The sequence below is a fragment of the Anser brachyrhynchus genome, assembly GCF_964034855.1.
Source record: "Anser brachyrhynchus genome assembly, chromosome: 7".
In the NCBI taxonomy this organism is placed as follows: domain Eukaryota; kingdom Metazoa; phylum Chordata; class Aves; order Anseriformes; family Anatidae; genus Anser; species Anser brachyrhynchus.
Genome location: NC_137701.1, coordinates 7176942 through 7200867, shown reverse-complemented (window position 1 = coordinate 7200867; position 23926 = coordinate 7176942). Strand labels below are relative to the sequence as shown.

General features: G+C 36.6%; 1 protein-coding gene; it reads right to left on the bottom strand.

Moving 5' to 3' along the window:
• Positions 1-23926, bottom strand: part of LOC308197816 (uncharacterized protein) — a 355008-nt gene that overhangs the window by 72521 nt on the left and 258561 nt on the right.

Below are 23926 nucleotides of genomic sequence, written 5' to 3'. Positions count from 1 at the left end.
TATCTCATACACAGAAAATATAAACAACACTGACCTTTAAAGTAATGCTTTTACAGCAGGACCTGCCTGCTAATATTTCAGTTATTTTTTTCTGAACTAGCTTCTGTTTCTGACCACACAGAGCTAACACTGGCTTTGTTCGTGACAGTTCAGTTCTCAGGTGACAAAGCACCAATCACAGCAGCTGGGTAGGCAAACTGTCAGAACCTCATATTCAAGGAAAGGTGGTAAAAGGGTATTTGGGAGACTTAATGTTATTTGATCCTCTAATAGTGGTTGGGAATATAGCCAAAACCCTATGATGTTGGTGACAAACTGACAAACCCCTTCTATCAAAGTGACTGATAAACTCTGCCATATTAGTAATTGTTTTCCACAGCCTCTGAGCATTATTTCTATTCTGTCTACTCAGCCTCTGATAGGTGTCCACAGACCATGGCCCAGCTTCTCATAGGTAAGCAAGCAATTTCTTCAGCAGCTCTGAGTAGATGTATAGAGCACGCTATCACCCCAACACCCAGCAGCTCCTCCATCATTTGTTCTTAACAAGATGACTGGACTTGAAGAGCAGGATATAAAAATAAGAAAAAATAGAAGGACCCCAGAGAAGGACAGAAGAAAGAACTAGAGGAGAAAAGCTACACACTGGATAGCAAAAATAAATAAATAAATAAAATAAAGAGAAAAAAAAAAGAGAAAAAAGAAAAGGAAAGAAAAAGAAAAAGGTCTCTTTCTTTACTAAACCACTGAAAATTTTTCAGGTGTACCAAACCTACCTCTCAGAATTTATTCTGCACAGTCACAGGACCTAACCTGTTTTACAAATATTTCAGACATATCTTTCTACGCAAATATAAATTTTCCTCTAAATTAAGATTTCAGAACCATTATGATACAGGTATGCCTGAAAAAAAAGTGTCTGTTATTGCCAGTGTTGCCACCATATAAAATAATTGCCCCCAAGCTGAAATGTCTATTGATAATTGGCAGATCAATTCTTATAATCATTTTTCATCCAGGATCACACCAGGATGCAATATTTACTGTATTCTGTACAGTCGCTCTCCTTCATTTAACTTCGGACTTGCAGAAGAGCAGGTGAATCATGACAACGATGTTCAGAAAGGGAGTATTTATAAAGAAGCACAGGAAGTGCAAGAAGCCAGATTATCCTGGTGGTGTAAGATGAATTAGTTTGTATTTTACTTTTTGGCAATGCTGTGCTGATAATTCAATGGAACAAAAGCCTCTGTTTTGGTTCCAAACTTCTTACAAAGATGATACTTGATATCAAAGCTGCAGCTTTGGCCACACTGAGCCTTTGTTTTAAAAGTTTCAGTTACCTTTGGAGAACAGAGGGGTTTTTTGTTTGTTTTTATTCAGGCTTTTCAATAACTTCTTAGAAAACCAGTGTCTCTAGTTGAAACTTCGCACTCAAATGCTTAAGTGAAATGCAATGTATCTTGAAAAATATTTACCTCTCTGTTTAAAATAGTTATTTGATGTCATTTAATGCCCCTAACAGCTCTCAACTTTCTCTCAATAATGTCGGATGTGCAGAGACTATAGTTGTGGTAAAGACTTCGAAATAATTTCTATAGGTTTCTTTCCTTGTCCGAGCATTACTTCTACTAAAATCTTTCTTCAAAATATGCTAGAAAAAAATATTTGGAAATTATAATAAATGTGATAAGTAAATAAACTCAATTATCTAACACAATCTTTGTTAAAAATATAGTGGTGTTTTTTTTTGTTTATTTGTTCTTTAAATCTGATTCTTAAAAACAAAGTTTGGGAAGGTAGATGCTTTTTGGGTTTTGGTTGTTGTTGTTCTTGTTTTTTTAACAAAAATTTTCTGTATTGTCTCTGGAAGTCAAATTGTTTTCTTTTTCTTTGTAAGCAAAGAGACGATCTTTTAATCAAATTTAAAGCACAAAAACAATTAGGACACACATGGAAATATGCACTGTGCAAGATGGTAATGAAATAATATTTATGAACAATTAATCAGGTCCTGCTTGTGAAGATATCTTCACAACAGGTTATATTTAAGAAGCCGTCCCAGTTGTCAGGCTAATAGTTACCAAGTACAAACAAGTCTTCAGCTTCTGCTAGATGATTTGGTATTACCTGAAATAAGGACCGATTTAATGTAGTTGTAGCTTACAGGATCAAAGCATGGCGACCAGCAGAGCTGGGGTTGGGGAAGCACCACTTCTCAAAACAGGTAAGTTTTCACCTCATCCCAGTCAAGCTGTGTTCCAATAAATGCTATTGCTCTCTTAAATCAATGACATTTCAGATAATTGTAAAGGTAAAGAAAGAATTCTTATTTTTGACTTTCTGCCAGTTTTGGATAAAATACTTTTACTTCTGATACTTCTCCTCTATATCAAGCTTCTGTTTATATTTACAGCCAAATTATAAGGCAGAAAGATGACAATGAAATTTCAGGATGTGTTTTTCTCGCACTGTTTAGATCTAAAGCAAGCTATAGCAGCACTGGTTGGCACCCCTGTCGAGTCTGTTGACAGTAATAATGCTACACTGACTCTAGAGTCAGTCTCCTCATATAACATTCTGAAAAGATGACACCTTGTACTAAATTTACTCTTGTTATGAACAATATGCTGCCTGTTAATATAAAAGAAATAAAAGCTACTTTTATGAGGAGGAATGTGTAACTTGTTATATTTTCCTAATCTAGTCAGCATCTAGAACAATTGCTTTACATCTGGATGTGCGAGAAAGCAACAGGAAAAGTAAGGATACAGCAGAACAAAGTCCTGGTTGCAGGACAGCTTTTGGGAAGTTCTCTCAGACTCATGTTTTCTAACAGGGTCACTGAACACCTGATGCTTCCAGACAGAGACAAAGTTCAATAACTTTTTATCTCATACCCTACCACACCTAAGGAACAGAGATCTGTGTAATAGTTTCTGATGGACCAAACACAGGTACCATCAGAAGACAAGAGCACCTAGGACAGGGCTTCATCATCACGCCTAGGCACCCGAAAGCTGATCCTCAGTTCTGCCATATATACCAAAGATGAAGCAGAGAACACTACTTTCATAAATCAATTCCCTTATTGCAAAATAAAATTAAGTCATGAAATACAGGTTATCATTAAATCTCGGCATTTAGGCCTACCTCTCACCAATGTATTAGCTGAGTATTTCCAAAGCAAAAATAGTTCATGTGTTTATGATTCCTGGAGGAGGAGCTGTATTTTGGGACAGCCAAAATAAAGGTGATTAATGACTATTTAGGATTGAGGAATATTTGCTACAGGTTACTTAATTTCAGCAACTTCTTCCTGTCCAATAAAATAACTTTCAATTACCCTTTTGGCAAAAATGTAAAACAAACTTTTTTTCTCCTCACAGCTTAAACACATACTAGAAAAATCACACTACTTTCACCCAGCAAATCCTATAGAAAATTCCTGCAGCTGACACTGACCACAATAAAACAGACTGATCCACCTATAACAGACTACCCACCACAATTTTTAAATGCTCATTCCTGGTAACGGGTGACATGGAGGGGTTTATTCTGATGGCAGAGATGCATAGGTTTCACCAAGTTGCTAATGCATCTACTTTATCACTATTTACATCACGGTAGTCATACTGTTTCATGTATTCACTTATTTTCCATGTCACTTTATATGCTCACTTACAGATTTATATAGTCAAAATAAATCAGAAAAAAAGTTACATGTGTGCCATGACATATCCCAGCAGGATAACACATTCTCTCTACTGGTAAATAAAAAAGATTTCAAAAGCATTTATTTTCTTTGCTTACACTAGAATTTGTCTTAAATAGTGAGAATTCTTCTGTGTTTCTGTAGGGGATAACTTTCCTACCAAGCTGCATTTTCTCATGTCAGGATTCACACTCAACACCTATACTTGCATGTGGCCACTGGGAGCGCAGATCTGCTCAGCTCCTTAGCCTGTATTAGAGCACTGTATTTGAAGGTAATGCAACCGAATGAGTATTTAACTAATAGCACAACTCTGTAACAATAATTATATTTTTGCTTTCACCTAAGTACCTCATATGTGCAGTATCTGGTTTAAATCTTCCCTGAAAAGCAAAAGCAGATATGTTCCTTCATCCCACACGAAGGGAAGGTGTCAAAGTTCTTGCTCTCACACAGATTCGCATAACAAGCTCTTTACCCCCATAACATTTACCAGCCAGGTATTATCTACCTTCTATGATGGTACTATGCCCTTTTCTTATCTGACACTGGCCAAATGCTCAAAAGCCTTGTTGGATGAGTGTTCAGAAATGGCAAAATCAATGTTTTTATAAAAACATACACCTAACCACCCACAGCATGCCTGCCCTGGAAAGCTCATCTCTGCATAGCACAATTTTCAGGAAATCACAATTGTTGGTCTTTACTCCCCAGAGTAGTCATTTATTGCTTATTTCTTTGAAGATTATGCAAACTGTAACTCTGCTTTGTCAAGCAGAGAAAGGGAAAACTGCTTATCTACAATTGTTACATGCGAGTGTACACTGTCTTTCCAAGCTCATGCAAAAGAATAAAAACCACACAACAATAACAAACATCCATGTTTTTAACGGATTAAATGTGGATATATTGGACCAGGTTTTCAGATGACTTCAGATCCCACCTATGCGTCCGAAAACAATGCGCATTTTCAGAACGTTTTAGAGAAGTTTAAAAGAATTGCCATGGTTTCTTGAAGATAAATTGACACTGTTGTTACAGATCTCAGAACAACATAATCATCAAAAGACAAAGTAAACAGTAGCAAATAGTAAATAGTAAAACGAAGGGTAAATTCTTGCAGCTAATCAGCTAATAATTTCTAATCTATGACACAGATTTAAAACAAAAAATCCTAAACTTTACTTCTTAAGGTTTGTAATTATGTTTCCTGTTATGTGGATTAAGCGAAAGAACATAATTGTGTAATATGCAAATATATTAAGAATAGATCGTTTATTTTAGCTAGTGCCAGAAAGCTTTTTCCAGCAACTCCAGCTTATTCAGTAACACAACTTATATTATTTCTAACAATGATATGACTGGATTCCTGAAAACAAAGGAACGGTTTTTGAAATTCACACTTACGCCTGAGTATGGCAACTGTACTGCAACAGTCGTACTGACAAACCCTGCGCAATCTCTCTCAAAAGAAAGGAATTAAACATGAAATAGAAATGAACAGTGCAACGAGCCCAAGAAGATGCTGAAGTTGGCATAGTCAACAAAATGACAATAAATTTAAGGAAAAAGACACACACACACACACAAATATTGGTGGAAGTGAACAAAAGCTATAAGGATATTAAGACACTGAACTACGCAGAGCCTGAAGGTCAGTCATATTTCTCTCTGATAACAGTCCCAGCAAGCAATGAGGCAATTCCTCTCAGGTAAATGTGATAACAGAGATTTATGGTAGACACACACACGCAAAAAAAGGAACACATGCATTTTATGATATTTCCACCTTTCTTGGAAGCTACTCATTTTATCTATAGGTAATAGGTAGCTACTGCTTCATGTTACAAGAGACTGGAATTCATTCGTAATGTATTCCAACATAAATGTCTTTGATGCCTAAATTTACTTCCTTTCATAGTCTTTGAAATGCTACCTTTTTATCCATCTTGTGAACATACCACTTGAAACATGATCTGCCATGGTCCCCAAAACAATTTACAGTAATAAAATGCTTAAAAGGCCAGTGGTAACATTAGCATGATATCCTGGTCCATGATATCCTGGTCCATGGTATCATGGATAGAGTACAATGCAAGCTTCTAAACAAAAAGGTTGCTGCAGGAAATTTTACTCTGCCGTGCTGTTATCTGCATTTTTCAGGGTGATAAGCAACCTATAGGACACCAAGGATAACAAGAATGGCTGAGTCTTACCAAACTACCTGCCAAAAGGAGCAGCTCTGTAAGCACATGGACTTCCTGTGGGTTAGTGTTTTGTGGTTTATTGACTCACACAACCTCTTCCAGAGACTGCACCAACTCTGTGGTCTCTCATGCTACCCTTTGTTGATCCTTAGTTTGAAAGCCTGAGCTCACAGTCTATCAGACGTGGGACATGCAGCCTGCATTTTATTTACCACGCTTATGCTGGCAATCACTTCGAAGTCCTGACCTTAATTTTCAGAGGCCAGCAACAACCAAACCTGCAATACAACTTCTCAGTCCATCTCTCCCTGCAAGGTGCCTTAGCTAGTAAATGGAAGACAAGAAAGGCTGTGGAAGGAAGTTCTTCAGACAATACTATTGCAGTTTAATTTATACAGTATGCATAACTTGGCAGAACCTGGAATAAGCTTATCAAGGCTTTTGTTGTTAAACAAAATCTGCAAGGAAAAGCAGATGACCTGAAGAGCAATCACCTTGTATTTAACACATCACAAGACTTACAGAAACAGATCACTAGTGAGGAAGACCTGAAAACGACTTGAAACAAAATTGAGAGTCATTGGACACCACAATTTACATATGAAACAGATATAAAAAAAACGTTGACATAACTAAGAGCAAGTTCACAAAACCTTTTTAAAAAAAAATCACACCATGAGTGTAGTTTCACTGTGCTGTATCACAAGTTAAATGGCAAGGTGGGAGAGAATGATATGCAACTATTTTAGCAATATTATTTAAATTAAATCATTTTAATTATAAATCAATAACATACCATGGTGTTGAAGTAAATAGGCAGACTAGAATTCATCAGTGAGAAAAGCAGAGCTTCACAGAACAAGCCTTACAGACCTTCATACCAGTGTTTCTTTCAACATGATAGATAGCTGACTTTTGGACACACAGCTTTCTGTAATTTAATCTGGCTAGATGTAGCAGGTGGTAGCCAGCTAGAAAAACTGCAGGGGATTTGTCATCCTCTACTTTCTTGTGGAAATCTCCAACTGTGTACTAAAATATTGAGAGCAGTTCCAGTAAGATCAAACAAGCACAACTTTGCTAGGGGATAATCACAGCTATTCCAAGTGTGTAAATACGCTTCTTCCTTGATGACAAGCAAAGAAGCTGATTTTAAATGCTTCCTGGGACAAAGCAAGACAGATGATGCACATTCGAATTTAAAAATACTTCCTTCCTTCAGCTTTCTTTTTACTTACCCTCTTTGTCTAGGTATGATTTGGCGTCGGGAAAACAAGGCTACAAAACAAATCTGTTAAATGCTTAACACGGTAGGTTTCATTTTCAGATGACTCTCTTTGGTATATCAATGGCACAAAATTGTTGAGAAACAAGACAAGAAAAGGCTAAAGGGAAAAGATTTAGATTTAGTTGACTGGGCTCTTAGGAGTGAGAAGAGAAAATAGACTAAAGGAATTTTTCAAACAGAATGAAGAAGTAGACAGAATAGATGAAATCCACCTAATAACCATGAAATAATTAATTCAGAAGCAAACCATATGAAATATGAAATCCAGAAGGAATTTACATCAGGCCCCTGTTTTGTATATCTTATCCTGTTTGTGTGCTCGCATGGCAGAGGTCTTTAACGATGACTTCGATAAAACTATAAGGGCAAGAGTGTGGCACCTCTGTATGGTACTCTGAAATCAGTTCAACCCCTTCCAGGTGAAACCAGGACATCAAATTAAAATCTTGAATGCTGTTTGCCTGGGTGACCTTAAAATCTACTAAATATATAATAAACAAAGCGATTTTATTAAAATTATATGTAGGAAGACTTTGCCAGGTCTGGCCAAGGTCATCTAAAAGTGTAAGAGACATACTATTTCTGAATTGCATGTATTAAATTCAATAGGAAATCTGGTCTTATTACCGACTTGGAAAAAACAGTCCCCTTTAGCCAAAGAAACAAAATTTTAGTGAAGTCCAGTAACAGAAAACTAGTGCAGCTCAAGCACTGTGCCAGTTCTCAACCCATTTCATATATTCTTGGACAAAAAACTAATTTTTTTTTCTCGTTTATCAGTTTTAAATGAAAAACTGCATGTTGTTGCTTGACCAAGCCTAAGTTGTTTGCTTAGTCCAAAGTTTATAAGAAGATTTTGAAATAACATACAGTGAAAATAATGAGAAAAGCTATTCTAGACTTGCTTTATTTAGCAATCTAATTCTTTAAAAACAACTCAGATATTTCAAGGCTAATGAACAGCATAATCTCAGAAGGCAGTATCAGCTGATAGATGCACTAGAACTACTAGAAATGATTACATTATACTGCCAACACTCATACGAATCTTAAAAAATGATTTTTGTTGAGACTGTTTTCACACACCCTGTTATAGTCCAATTATATCCTAACCTATCAGCAGATTTGGTTGTTGTCAGTTTAGAAAGCAAGCTAAAAATTTAAATGATTGCTCCCGCAGAGCCCCAAGAGCTCTCCTAACACTTGTTCAGTTCTGTTGATAGTTCAGAATAGACTTCACCAACATGAACTGGAACTGAATTGATCACTCAACATGCTACTCCCACTGCTGTCCTTCTCAAGACCATCACATCATTTATCCTTCTTTTAATCACATTCCATTTCTGGAAAGAGACAGATCCCACTTCTGGGGGAAAGAAAGGTTTTAAACAGCTAAACAGCATCATGAGCTGCCCTGTTATCTGCATTAATATTGCATCCCAGAGAATATTATAAATGTGCTCATTAAGGTACTAAATTATTCTCCTCAAAAGCAGAGCAGTTTGAGCAGTCAAAGCAAACTCTATTTTCTCCTTTCCTATATACAACAGTCCTTCCAAAGAAGCATATAGGCAAATTTTCACCTTTAAAAGAAGGAATCAATGGAAAAGATAAAAAGGTATGAAGTGTGAACTTGCCAGTATACTCTATACTGTCACCAACACTTAAAACAAGTGCCTTTAAAAGAAAAAAAAAAAAAAAGCAATAATACTACCCAACAATTCACCAGAAACCAATTATCTCCAAGATAACCTCTTGGTCAAGTCCAGCCAATGCACTCAAATCTTATATAGGAAGGGGCTGACAAAGAACACACAGAGCAAGAGACTGCATAAAAACTGTTTCCATAGAAATCTTGTCCCCTAAAACAGTGATAGAAATCACCATGGCAACTAACCTGGAGAGTTATGATGCAGATTGAAAATTTATTCTGGCTTAAGGACCACTGCACTAGTAGCTACAGCCCTCTTGCAGAAAAAGTTCCAGTTGGATGCTTGCTTAATTACAGATATAGCTTTTTTTTTTTTTTGCCATTACATAACATCTATTAGCAAGTTTCAGTTCAGAAGTAGAAAGTTTAATACAGATATAGATGATTTCAGAAGTTCTGCTTCAGTTACCAGTATCAATTGCAAACAAAACAAAACAAAACTAAAGTAAAAAGATATGTTGGATATTGTTCAAGATCTCTCTATAAAAATAAGAACACAGTAGAAGAGAAAGGAATTTCAGTGATTCTATTCTCATTCTAAACAAGAACCCTAGAATTTTGCTGCATCCATCTCTTTTAAATGGAAAAAGTATGACCATAGGAATATGGAAACAATACATTTTCCAATTCTTGCACACCAAGTGACGTATTCTCTGTAACATACAATTTATGTTTAGAGTGTCAGCTGCCTTTACACCTTAACTCCAGAAATGTTTTAGGTCTATTTGTTCATACTCATATACCATTTTAGAAATAAAAGCAATCAGACAGTGACCTCTGCCTGCTGACTACATTTGGGGAAGGAAAAAAAAATGCAGCTGATAAGAATGATTAAATCATTCTTACTTAAATATTTTTGTATTTAATACATTCTCAATAGGAGCTTGTGACAAACAGTTCTTTATCCCCAAATTTTCATAGTAGTAATTTTGCTGCTCCACCAGTTTCAAGCAAGGACATTCACTTAAAATCCTATCCTGAGGAAACTTGGAGTGAAAGCTCATTTAGATTGCTGAAATGGTGAAAATTATCATGCTGAACAGCTCTCTTGGTCTTCTTTAACTTTATCCTAGCTGCTGTATTTAGGACAGAAACAGGCGAATAATTCCCTATCAACTATTAGCCTGTTTAAAACATGAATTTATTTCAAATACAAGGGCTACATCTGGAGAACAGGTGGTATACTACTTTGATGTTTTAACATGTTCACATCTTCCTGCTTTTTAATTCTGTATGTAGTGTGCTTAAGAGTGTAAATAAGAATTCTGACATTTAAAAATGTAATCTGAGAACAGAAGACATTTGTGAACTTTTAGCTATGGTGGAACTTACCATAATGCATATGCTGATCCAATTCCCTCCCTTAATTAAAGGGGAACCACAGAGTCAGAATTTGGAAGCTCTTACTAATAGACTAAGGAGATCTTCATGGTTTCCAATTTTCAAACAGCTGGCTTGTATAGAAACACAATGTCCTGGCACAAAGAATTATTTATGCCCATGTAGATTTAGCATGACTGATTATTCACCACATGACAATAGAAAGCTGCAAAAGAAGCAATTTGAGAAATTTTGGCTGAAGTTCTCCTCCATCATTAACTCAATAATCAAGATTGCTGTTATGGAGGTACTATTTCAATAGCTCAAGAAAATCACCGGACTTTGCATGCAAATAACCACAACAAACACAAAAACAAGCCAACCCATCCCACAAACACTGTTACCATGTACATTCTCTAAAGTAGACCAATTCTGTTTAATTGTATGTAGTTGGATTCCTCTGGATTGTTTTACATGACATTTTAAATGAATCAGTTCAAGAGGAGGGCTGGATATTTTTCTTCATGTCACTGTTTTTTACATTTTATCCTGTTGTTAAATATGACAATTAGTTGCTAAGATGCTATATAGATAACCTAAGAATATAGCTAAATTTCTCTTTCCCTGCATATTTATCATAATCAAGAAGAGGAGAAAGAGTGCAATTAGATGATTCTTACTTCTACTAAAAATAGTTGTTTTGCCTTTCAGTGAAGAACATTTTTCCTCTGCTTTAAACTGCCAGTTGAAATGTTCAGGAAATTCTTGTGCAAATTAATAGTAAGAGAACAACCACCTTCAAAAAACACTTCTGACTCCTTCTATAGCTCTAAGTCAGATCAAGGCCAGAAAAGTTCTGATAGCAAGCTTTAATGCCAGAAAAATGTACAAACAAAAAGTAGAGATTTTCTAGCCATGTGAGAGTTAAAATTATATTTAAATGACAGATAAAAACTAATCAACTTTTTAAATTAACTTTACTGAATAAAGCAGGTGTTGGCTTTTGTTTTGTCCCTTTTGTTGAACACCTCGTACCTTTGCTGTACCAGAGAGGAATTTTTTCATGATTCATGTCTAACACAAAAGTAGCTAATTGCTGGTTGAGCGACTGCTACCGATTATAAAATATATATATATATATATAATAAATAAATAAAAAAAATAAAGTACCTTGCAGAGCTTTTTTCCATCCTTACCTTTCACACCAGTGTAACTACACTATTTGCATTTCTCTTTGGGACTGTAGCTTGGCTAAAAAAGGATAAAGTCTTTACCACCAGTCAGCTTTTCTCTCATTCAAAGCTTCTTCAATATTTTCCCCTCAATAGATCTGACAATTTACCTGTGCAGACCTATGCACCCACCATCGCATGCTTCCTTCCTGATGCAGTCCTCATTTCATTGATAGCAACCTCCCTTACCTAGACGAATGAATCATTATCCAGGCTTTTAATTGCAAAGAAAGAAAACAGTCTTTTGCCACACCAGAGAAAACCATCACCTCACCTGGAGGTGGGGGGTTATTCACTGATGTGGAAGAGAACAGCAAAGAGATCCGCACTTACTCTATAAAGCTAAAGCTGCCACTTTGGGAGCCATAAGACTGACATACATAAGAGACCTTAGCCTATAAGAGACCTTCTTAACTAGGACTCTCAATTAACAATGCAATTATTCTTTGAGAGATGTGCCATTCTCAAAGATCTTTCTAGAGAGAACTGGAAATCAGAGAGACCACATTAGCATTTCCAGTCTAGGACCTATACGTGCCTTTGTAAACTTCCAACTACGATCTGTCACCCCGAGATTAATGAAGCCTCCATAAAAAGGTCTCTTCTGGTAAAATGTCCACTGCCAACATCATATCTGAGAGAAACACACATACATAATGAACTGTTAAGCCAACTGCCCTCTGTCCGGTAAGGTACATGAACTAAATCAAGCACATTACACATCACTTCTAGGGGAAAAAACAACAAAAACTCCACACATACCTTAGTGACATAATACTACACCAATTATTAATAATGTTGGCATAGAAAGAAAAAGATAAGATTCGACAAAACTAGGGTAGAACATATTGGTAGGATATCTGAAATGATACATCCAAGAGTATTTTCTTGCTGCTATACCCTTATGATTAATTATTGTTTAGACATATCTTCTGAATTTACTAACAGCTTCTAAGGGAGCTTTACATAGAGTAAAGGCTTGTATGTATTTGGAATTACCGGGTTGATTTGTTGCCTCACCTTCTTGTGCTTAAGCCCATCACAGGAACGTCACACTTTCAAGACCATTTCAGTAAAGGCTTAACAATATCCTATGTCATATCATTTGAAGGAGGTAATATCTGTTTTGAAGCCAGCCTTTCACTTCCACTGCATGAGATTATCAAATCAAAGTATTTAAAACAAGATCTTATTAAGATTACACAGCAAGACCAGGGATACATACTATTTCACCTACAAAGCATCTCAAACAGTCAGCTTCACACCAACACCAATTTCAAACATTCGCTGCTCAAGAGTCTTAATTAGTCAGCCATATTCTAATAGACTGTTTAGCCTCCTCTGAACTCAAATTTCCTAAATAGCTTGCCAATTAAAATACTTTGTTCTTCATGTGTGCTCAGTTTCAGCTATTTCACTCTCCCAAATCAGTCTGAAATTATTTGTTAGCAGAATATCATTCTATCAGACTCTAGAGCCAAAAAAATATCTTAGGAAAATCTTTTAAATTGAAGATGCTATTTGCTATTAAACATTTTTGTTGACTTGGCACTTTTCCTGACTTGATCCTCAAAAAAAGAAAGCGATATGCAAAATTCATGAAATTAGACAGATAAAATAATATTTTCCCTTTAATTAATCAAAACCCCAATGGTTAATTACTTTGTCTTAAGACGCTATTCCCCAAATGTCTACATCCTCTGAAGGTTTGCATCTGCGAGGACAATGTGTTAATTTTCATATTTTATTCTGGTGAGAAATATTCTCAGTGATATCTGTTTAGGTTTTTCCCCTCTGTATAAGCAGTAAATACCCACTGGAATATAGACTGGATCTCAAGGTCCTACTTCCTAGGGCCTATTTCTAAGGCTCCATTTTCCTAATCAGTGTGTTATATTAATTCATTCTGTCCAAATGAGTGAATATTTACATTTCTTATGGAAACCCAAGTGGTTAGAACAATTTCATAAGAGAGATTTAAAAATTCATCTCTCCCTAGCCTAAACAGCTCAGTGCTAAAAGATGAGTTAAGTGCCTTTAGAGACTGGACATGTGTCAGTTTCCTCAAAGTGGGAATTCAATTTTTCACTTAAATCCTGTGTTAGAACACTACTTATTTAGTTATTGGTGAAAAGCAGCATAACCTGCTCTTATGGATCTTGTTTAATCTTCCATTGTCTTGCTTTAAAAAAAAAAAAGGAGATCCAAACTATTGCTTCAGGACAAAGAGGTTTGCTAACACACAAAATTCAAATTTTATATTAAAAAAAATCAAACTAAAAAAAAACCAACAACAACAACCAGGAAAAACTATTTCTAACTTTGTGTTTCAACCAACCAGTCTTCCTAGCCAGCTTATTCCTGAATATGGAGGAGGAAACAAATACTTCAAAATAGAACAGCATTTAAAAGAAAAACATACTCATGCAAATGCTATATGCTCATGTTACAACTAGGGTGACTATCTAAATCGGGCTCAACATTTCTAAAAGCAAGTAAAGGCCAGTCAAATGTACCTGTGAAATATTAAATTTCTCTTTGATCAAGCTACGCTATCTAATTACACAGAAAAATTAGTGCTGTCTGTGAAGAAAAAAAAATCCATCTAGGTTCCCAATTAAATGCTTCTCTCAGGAGTCAAGAAAGTAATTATGTCAGTTATATGTGGGAGTGCTATGCAATGCCAGGCTTCTTCATCTGAGCAGCTTAAGATGGTTATTTCATTAGATGAGAGCTTCACAGCACCTATGAAAACACTATACACAAAGCTTAAACAAACAAACAAACAAAAAAACTAGAAGCACAGTGCTTTACCTCTTCTCATTTTGAACTAGTCTGTCCAAGTCTGATAGTCCTTCTGGAAACACTCTTTGCATAGGGATTGAATTTCACAAGGCAAACAGATGCTTCTTGACCTTTCTTAAGAAAGGTCAGCACACTGTGGGTCTAAAAGCTTCTGACCAGCTTTCCAATTAGTGTGCTGGCATCCTGACCAGAGATCTGAAACAATATTTGCTGCATGGCCCCAAGGTTAAAAATATCCTTCTTTATACAGTACGATGAAGGAAAAATCTTTCTTACAAGAGCAAACAAATAGCACTTCCAAAAGCTGTCTTGATGGACCATTAGTTTACAAATTCTATAAGAGGGGAGGAGAAGAATAAACTTATTTACCCCTATAAATACTGTATCCCCTGAGCATGTAAAATGGTACAAGAAAAAAATCCATAGGGTGTAGCATTAATGTTAATGCATTTTTACTTGATATACACTGCATATAATGGTCATTCGATGTTAGCACGTGTTCTCTGATGCCCTCTATACCATTATCAGTAACAAACAAAAGCACAGCTACATCAGTAACAGAAAAGATTTCCCACATTATAACAAGGCATGAAGCTTCTCTCTGAGGGCAAGTCATTTGTGTCCTACACTGGACAATTAATGTCATTAGAGAAACTAGAATTAATAGCCCTCATTAAGAGCATCTGGAGAATTTCAAAGCTACAATAACTGTGACCAACTCAAAATGTCCAAGAATAAGTCAAGGTTGCATCCTTTACTTCTGCCTTTAACATTTGCTGAATTAGCTTTTATTTATTAAAGTAAAAAGTAACCATGTTACACAGGTACAGAAAGACCTAAGCTATGATCCTTGCCTAAGATAACCACAAACACGATATTATGTTTGAATACTGATTACCTAGAATTACCTAATAGTGATATTAATTGTAATCAGGAATATTCCAAGTTGGAAGGGAGCCACAAGGATCATTGAGTCCAGCTCCTGGCTCCACACTGGACCACCCAAAACCCAAACCTGAGAGCATTGCCCAAATGCTCCATAAACTCTGGCAGGCTCAGGGCAGTGATCACTTACCTGCGGAGCCTGTTCCAGTGCCCAATAACCCTCACAGTGAAGAACCTTTTCCTAACCTGACCCTCCCCTGACCCTTTCCAGCTTATCCCCCTGACCCTCCCCTATCCCAGATCCATGCCGTTCCCTCGGGTCCTGTTGCTGTCCCCAGAGAGCAGAGCTCAGCCCCTTGCCCCTGCAACCTGCCTTAGTAAATCTTCAAGTCCTGCATCCAAGTCATTTATGGAGACATTAAAGAGAACTGGCCCTAAAAGGGAGCCCCGGGGAACCCCACTTGTGACTGGCCACCAGCCCGATGTAACCCTATTTCCTATAACCCTCTGAGCCCAATCCATCAGCCAGCAGTTCGCCCATCACATTATGTATCTGTCTAGCTGTATGCTGGACATTTTGTCCAGAAGGATGGTGTGAGAAGCCATATTGAAAGCTTTGCTGAAATCCAAAAAGATGACATCAACTGGCTTCCGTTGGTCAACTAGGTAGGTGGCCTTGTAATAACAGGAAATTAAGGTTCTTAAACAGGACTGTCCCCTTGTGAACCCATGCTGGCTGCGACCAATGACTGCATTGTCTTTCAGGTATTTTTCAATAACTACCAGAATCATAATCTCCATAATTTTACCAGACATTGATGTGGGACTGACAGGCCTGTAATTACCAGGGTTGTCTTTTTTGTCCTTCTTGAAAATTGGAACAATTTTGCAAGCTTCTCAATATTCTCCTTCCAATGGTAACAGCATCTCTGTAGTCTTCCCATATTGCCCAGCCATGCTTCCAGCAGCCAAAGACTTTCTGCCTAAGCTCTAGAAGAAGAACCCTGTTCAGCCAAGCTGACTTGCCCCAGCTGCTTGATTTCTGACATTTTGGAATTGCCTATTCCTGTGTTCTTAAGAGGTGGTACTTAGAAATTGACCAGCACTGAGGGACCCCAATGCAGTTCCCCAGGAAAGTTTTTTCTTTCAAAAGCAGTTTTCCACCTTCCTAACTAGTTCCCTCAGCAGCCTGAAGTCTGCTCTCTGCATATCCAGAGTTGAAGTTTTGGTGGCAGTTTTCCTCCTGTCACCAAAGATTTTCAGTTCTACTACTTCATGGTTGCTCTGGCCAAGACAGCCACCAGTCACCACTTCACCCACAAGACCCTCTCTGTTTACAAGCAACATATCTAGGAGGGCACCTTTCTTAGTCAGCTCCCTCAGTACCTGTACCAAGAAGTTAGAAGCAAGGTGTTTGTTGTTGTATTTTTTTTAGCAATCTCCTAGTTTACATCTAGAAAGTTGAAGTCACCCATAAATAAATGAGAGACCCTTCATCAAGAAGTGAAGGAGCAGATCTACCATATCTGAAAATAGACAGTCCAGTAAAGAAAAGCCTGACTTACATTTATCACAACTTTTTGGACATAGCTGTTTGATCCAAAGGTTCATTTTTATACAGCTTAGCAGTGCAACCTTGTCTTGGATGCTGAGACTATTTCTAAGTTGCAAGAAAGATTTGTGAGAAACTACAGAGAGCTAAGCAAGGTAAGAAGTTAAAACTTCAGGGAGAGGTGATGCTGTGACCATAATAGGTAGCACCTCCCAGTTCAAGAGGAAAAATACCAGTATGAGAAGGTATAAAGCCATATGGGGAAAAAACACATCAATCTGGAAGATAGCAACTCAACAATGAGATTCAGCCTGTTTCAAGACAAAAAAAAGAATGGAAAAACAGTGAGTTTCTCTTCTTATGTAGATATCTGTGACACTGCTACAACAATCTTATATTCTGGGTATTTTCTCTCTGTACCTGGACAAAAAGATTAGAGCTATATCATACGTTCAAGAATTCAAGTTTCTTATAGCAAATTGCCAAGAGAAGACTAGTTTTGTATTAAAACCAAAATAATTCAAAGCCATTATTTAAAAGTAAGAGAGTAGCAATCTGCTTAACATGTATTAGAGCAAAAAGCCAAATTTTCTATTTTCTATTGTATTGGATGACTGTTTAAGACCAGCATTTTACAAGACACTGTTTAAGAAAACTGTTTTTTTGTTGTGTTTTTTTTTTTTGAAAGCATACTAATCTAGTAGAAGAATTCAAGTGCTGAAATATTGAAAAGGGAAGAGAAGTGGGCCCTGCACAGAAAAATGTTTCCTATAAAGCTCTACCAAAATTCCAAGAGGCATCTTAAATCCATCATTTGTATGCCTATTAACTCTTTCACAGTGACATACGGCGATTTAAGCAGATCAGAAATGGGAAAGAAAACACATGATGCATCTAGTATAGAATTTTTTGGGCAGGAGAGAGAAGATACTGTGTTGAATACTGAATAGGAACTGTGTCTTACAGTTATGTCTCTCAAGGTGATTAAAATCAGTCCATTTATTTTCACTGATCAAGCGCACTTCAACTACACTTTACCAAAAACTGTAGAAATTAGTCAAATTATCAGTCAAATTATGTCCTCTACAATAGCATCAATGCTATAAAATGACAAGCATTTGAAGCATGATTCCCCAATAGTTTAGAAAATAAGTGGATCATTACTCCTTGTGAAACAAAATAAACCCTAACTCCCAGACTTCATGCCAGACCCAGGGGAAGCACCTGTCTTCTCCTTGCTTCCATACTGTCTGCTTTCTCAGACCAATGACTATAAAGGCAATTTTCACACCTAGCACCAACCAACAGTCAGACAGTGGGCCAATATTGAGAAGAGCTGGGGATGCACCATGGGAAACATACAGGGGAAAAAAAAAAAAAAAAAAAAAGCCTTTTATTTTGAAAAGTTTCAGCTTTAGGCTTTAATGATGTTTAGACTGAGCCCACAGTTTGCATCATGAGTTCAGTTTCAGCATTTAATTTAGGCTATGGCTACCAAAATTGAGGAACAGGTGAAAGGTTATAATAATTTAAGTTGCTCACTTGGGAATTATCTTCCTAATATGGGTCTTGAAATTCAAAGTAATTAGCGACAAGTTGCTTAGTTTGTCACAAGGAAAGGGGTGGTGGCTCAAGTGCTGTACAAAGCCAAGGGCTACAGTCCCATAAGCCCTGTGATGTGTTTTATGAATGGTGCTGAGTCTATTGTTTCCAGATTAAGTAGTGACCATTTTATGGTGAGTTTAAGTCTAAGGCTGCTGGTAGCTCCATTTAATACAGTGTGCATGTTAACAAAGGGAAGTGCTTCTGAATAGGTCCAACTTTCACTTGTATTTCAGTCAAAAGATGATAATTAAAGAAAGGACACACTACTCTATAGATTTTAGTTCACTACCTAATCTATGACAAGCTTTAAATAAAAGCATTGTAAATTATTGGTATTCAACTAGTTGCTCTCCATTTTTTATGTAGCTTGCTTCCCTGTCCTGTCAATAAATTCAGCAGAAGGTTACATATATTGAAGTTGCAGTTGTGTCAAAAACAAAGCTGCAGCCCACTTGCCTGGATGTGTTTACATGCATTATTATAGTTTAATCTGCTTTCTAATTTCCTAAGCAATGCATTTTTCCTCCTCTGTCATTTATTTTGAGTGCATCATGCTCACAAATGCTGATTACTTTTCTGCTAGGGATTTTCACCATCTGTGCTAACACAGTTGTGAGAGAGTCATATACAATAGGAAAAGGAGATAATAGTCATTAACATGAAACAACAAGAAAAGACCTAAATTTGTAAGCTCCAACTTTGCCTACAGTTTATGATTAATGAAAATGAGTGCTTACTGAAAGCTGATTATGTGTTTCATTCTGTGTGAAACCTGAGGGGCTGAGGCTTAGAATGCTAAAATCCTTCAAATTCCACCCAATTTAACGTCCCCCTCAAATTACTTTGTGGATTGAATCACTGAATCAGCAAAATCAGTGCAATAAAAGCCATTAGAATAGATTTTCTTCTGACTTGCTAAAAAAAGTAGCAGTAGATGATCACAGCTGATGAAGCAGCACAAGACAGCACAGCACCCTAAGAAATATCCATTTTCTTTGAGGTCTCGAATTCACAGTTTTCAAAGTATTACTTGAACTCTAAAGTTTAGCTTAGAGTTGAGGCAAAGGCCATCTTTCAGCTCACTAGATGAGGGCACAGGACAACTGTTAACATTGTGAGAGCTGTGCTCATTAATGCTACAGGAGCTGGGGTGCAGAGGAAAGAGCTTCTGGGAAGGGAGGGACACGTCCCCAGGCCCATGCAGCCCTTCTCCAGCCTTCCAGCTCCCTACTCCTCATTACCTTCATTCCTCATGGGAATTTTTACCTGTCCTTCATGCTCATATACAGGCACAATTCAAACCGGTCTTGAGTAAGCTTTGTACTGATGTTTTGCAATTTATTTCCTTTCATACTTTTTTTTTTTTTTAATGCATGCAGCAGTGCATCTCCCTGCCAAATAAGCAGGACTAAGAGAACACATTTAAACATAAGCTATGCAGTTAGAAGAAACAAAATAAACACACAGAAAAAAACACACACAAACAAATCCACCATAATCCTTTCCCACCCCCTCAAAAAAAGAACACAATGCATGGCTGTTTCAAGAAGGTCTTCATTCAGAAAGAGGAAGGCTACCTGGACACAAATAGCTCTGTGCTTTTTATATGACATTTCCAGTTAAAGGTATTGCAGAGGCCTGTGACATCTTCAAGATTACTATTTGGAATCATCAGGAAAATGGACAATATCATCCCTAACCTTCATACCCCAAGATAAAGACTTTGCTTATCAAAATTTTAAGGCACAGACAAAGCATAACGGAAACATGTCCAACTAGAGCACTGATAACATTTCTGTAGCTGTCCACTGAGGATATCCTAAGACACAGAAACCAGCATTCACCTTGTAGCAATTGAATTCCTTTGCTGTTAGAAATAACTAACAGTTGTTTCTAATCCCATTGTTTATTAGTTCTCACGTCTTCTATTCTGACCATCCTATCTCTTACAGTACACTCACACTGATGCGCCAACTTGACTTCTGTACAATTGTTTCCAGCTCACAAAAGCAGGGCTTCAGCTGCCACAAGCCAGCATTGCCCCTTTACTTTTTTTTTTTTTTTTTATCAAATATGGCAACACCTTGTAAAGTAGCCTAGGAAAGCAAATAGTACAGTTTCCTTTATGCATGTGATCAATATAACTGAATGTGGAAACAAGTTGTTTTATTTTGGACTGTGTTTTAAAGTTCTGGGATGCATAAGAGTTAGGGGCAAGAATAAAAAAAAAAAAAAAGCACAAACACAATTTACCCTTCCTTTACATTTTCTCTCAATGGCTGCCTCAATGGCAGCCTCAATGCCTCATTGATTTATCGGGAAACTGAGATTAATTGCAAGGAAATCAACAGATTTAACCAAAATATTCCCTGTTTATACAATCAAGGCCACAATTGGAGAAAAGCTCTTGAAGAACATCCAGCATCAGGTTATGCTATGTTATGTCATTGCCACGAGTGATGTGAACACTCAAGTCCTACAAGCTGCTCGAGGTCAGCAGCCAGACCCAAACCAGAGGCTGGCCACTCATAAACAAGGCAGAGACGACATCTGAAGAGATGACACAGGAGAGAAGGAGAGAGTGCTTCTGTCAAAGAGGTGCAGTGAAACAACTAGCTGTCTCTAAGAAGCTGCCATCCCTCCCACCTCAGCTTCATTCCCAGTCTTGCTGTTGCCTTTGCTGTGCTGGTTTCTGACCTTATTAAGCTCACTTCAATGAGCCAGAAGAAGATAAGAAGTAAATAGTTTCCAGCTTGTGCAGTGAGTGCTTAGGCAGAGGGAGAAGGCATTGTAAGATGAGCCGTCAGCCTCGCCTCGCCCCTGAAACTTCACCCTTGGGATAAAACACTAGATTTGTTGTTGTTGTTGCTGCTTGTTTTTTTCTTTTTTTGTTAGGTTGTTTTCTGATATTTTTTTTTCTTTCAAGTAGTCAAGTATGTTACCCAATTAGATTCCTGTTCCTATACCAGGTCCTTAAGAAAAATCTAATGACGACTGTGTGACTGAAAACCCCACAACAGCTCCATATTTCAGTAATTTATTCTGATGCTTTCTTTTTCTTTCCACTATTTCACAGAATAGGAAAGTACTTTTGAGATGTCTATCCTAGAGAAAAAAATTAATAACCCTAAAAAAATGTTCCTTTTCTTATACTCTGAAAAATGACAGGCTATAATCCAACATAAAGGGATCTAAATTAGAGTTAAAATAAAGTCTTTGAATTATTTAATGATTAGGGTATTTAATGTAGTTATTATTTTCAAATGGCAGAAAGAATCAGAACATTCAGAATTATCTACATAAAATGCAGTAACAAAATATCACATTACAGCCTCAGTCGTGCAGCAACTAAGTTTAGAGACAACAGAAAAAGGCAAAGATTCTCTTTTCAATCCTTTTCCCTCCCCCTTTAAACCAAATCAATTAATCATTCTGTGCTTCTAATTAAATAAAATAGACAGAAAGTACACTACAAAAGAAAAAAAACATTTCATCTCTGATATTTCTTGCTTTGTGGTGTTCAGATAAAACACTTAAATCATTCCATTGCATCCCACTCACGCACACCCCGTCCTTTAACGCAATCCTTTTCAATGCCTTATCTGTACTCCAAGAAAATCCTAACCACCCACCACGTATTCAAATGATCTGCTTTTCACATTTTTAGAACAATCAATAATTATATGCTTAAGTTATAACACTAAAAATTTAAATTTTAGTGAAGTTTTGGAAAACGCATCAGAGTTCTTGGTATAAACATAAGCATTGCAGAGTATGCTAACACTCCTTCACTGCCTGTCACAAGAAAACCTACAATATTAAAATCAATTTATGTTCTATTTTATAGATGTGTTACCTGAAATATATTCTCAGATCTATACAGACAGTTTTGTAGGAGAGGTTAATTCCATCACTTGTATCATACTGAGAAGAGTTCTTGTGCCTTCAAGAAAGGACTATGATGGCAGACTGCTAGCTACCCTGCAGAAATCTCCAGGGCAGCTCTGCCATTATACACATGCTTTGTACAGGAACACCTAAGCAAATGCTTCTGTTTGAAACATTCAGTTGAAATTCAGCTGAGGGCTCTACAGTTCTTGGACTGCTGTCAGGTTGTACAATTCAGCTTAATAAAAAAAATTACTTGCAATTCCACACTGTTCCAGTTTTGCACTGACTCTCAAAGAATGACACATTTGAATTATGAAAACATAGTCCCCCAGTTTGTGCTCCATCATTAAAAACTAAACAAAACAAAAACAAACAAATAAAAACAAGTAGGGTTGGGGGGAAGTTGTTCAAAGTTTCAGAGTTGCATGAAGCCCACTTCAGTCCATCAGGACACAGCAAATGAAGAATTGGTTGGGTTTTGGTGGTGGTGCTGGTCTTCTTTCTTTCTTTTTTTTTTTTTTTTTCATTTTTCCCTTCTCTTTATTTTTAAGAAGAGTTAACATTCTGAGAGAATTAAATCTGGAATAGAATTGTGTTAAAACTATCAATACGGATGGTTATTTTAAAGACTTCTTTAATTAAAAATGGCCACAGAGATCAGGCAATTTTATTTCTTTAGTTTTAGTGCCATACAAATAACCACACACAGACTACCAGTTAATTAATATATATAGAGAGAGCAAAAAATCATTCAGACGTCAGAGCAAGATGAGGTCAAATCTGATTTTTTAACAGCACATTCATTGTTACAAAGCAGTATTTGACTAATTAAATGAATACTCATGGGAAAAATAGTTTAATATATATACTGTCCATCACAATGCTTCTAATTTTGTTATTCTGTTCATTTTGCTATCACTATATGCAATGTATTATATTGCTAGACTAACGAAACTATTAAAACCAGATGCAGTGTTGAAGCTGCAGTCATGTCACCAATATTACAGTAAAATATAAAGCTTTGTTTTGTCATTTTTTATTCTACAAATGAAATGTACTTTTATTTCAGAATAAACACCTTTATTATACCCTAGTATTCTAACAGAGCACTATTTTTTTTTCCAATTATTTGCCTTAACTCAAGAATATTTTTGTAATTTGACTCTCAAACATGAAGTTGTTCATTAGTATTGCTTAATACCTCCATAGCTCTCTATAAAATCTTGGAATCTAACTTTTTAATTCCTGCCTCTGATACTAGAATGAGAGATGCTGCTGTTAGGGTTCTATTTTTTATTTTTATTTTTATTTGTTGGTTTTGTGTGTATGTGTGGTGTGTTTTTTCAGAACCCTGCTAATGAAGGTTTGTTTAAGGAAATTTTTCCTGAGACAATTAAAAAGGGGGAAAAGTATAGTAAAAAAAAGGAACAAAATATTGTGCAGTTTTCAAGAAACAACTACATTATCTGGAGCCTGTTTCAGGAAAATGAAAAGAAGCTAGGCATTTCCATGATTCACACGATTAAGCTCCATTTGGATCACCAATGATCTTCACAGTGACCATATAACAGGTACTTTGTTCCAGTCCCTAACCTTCAAATTTATATATTGTTTCTGGGGCAGTTGTGACCATCCACTCAACTCCTAACACCCTGCTCATACTAAGGCACGATGTACTCAATGATGTCGTGAAATAAAGTTGAATTTACAGAGCA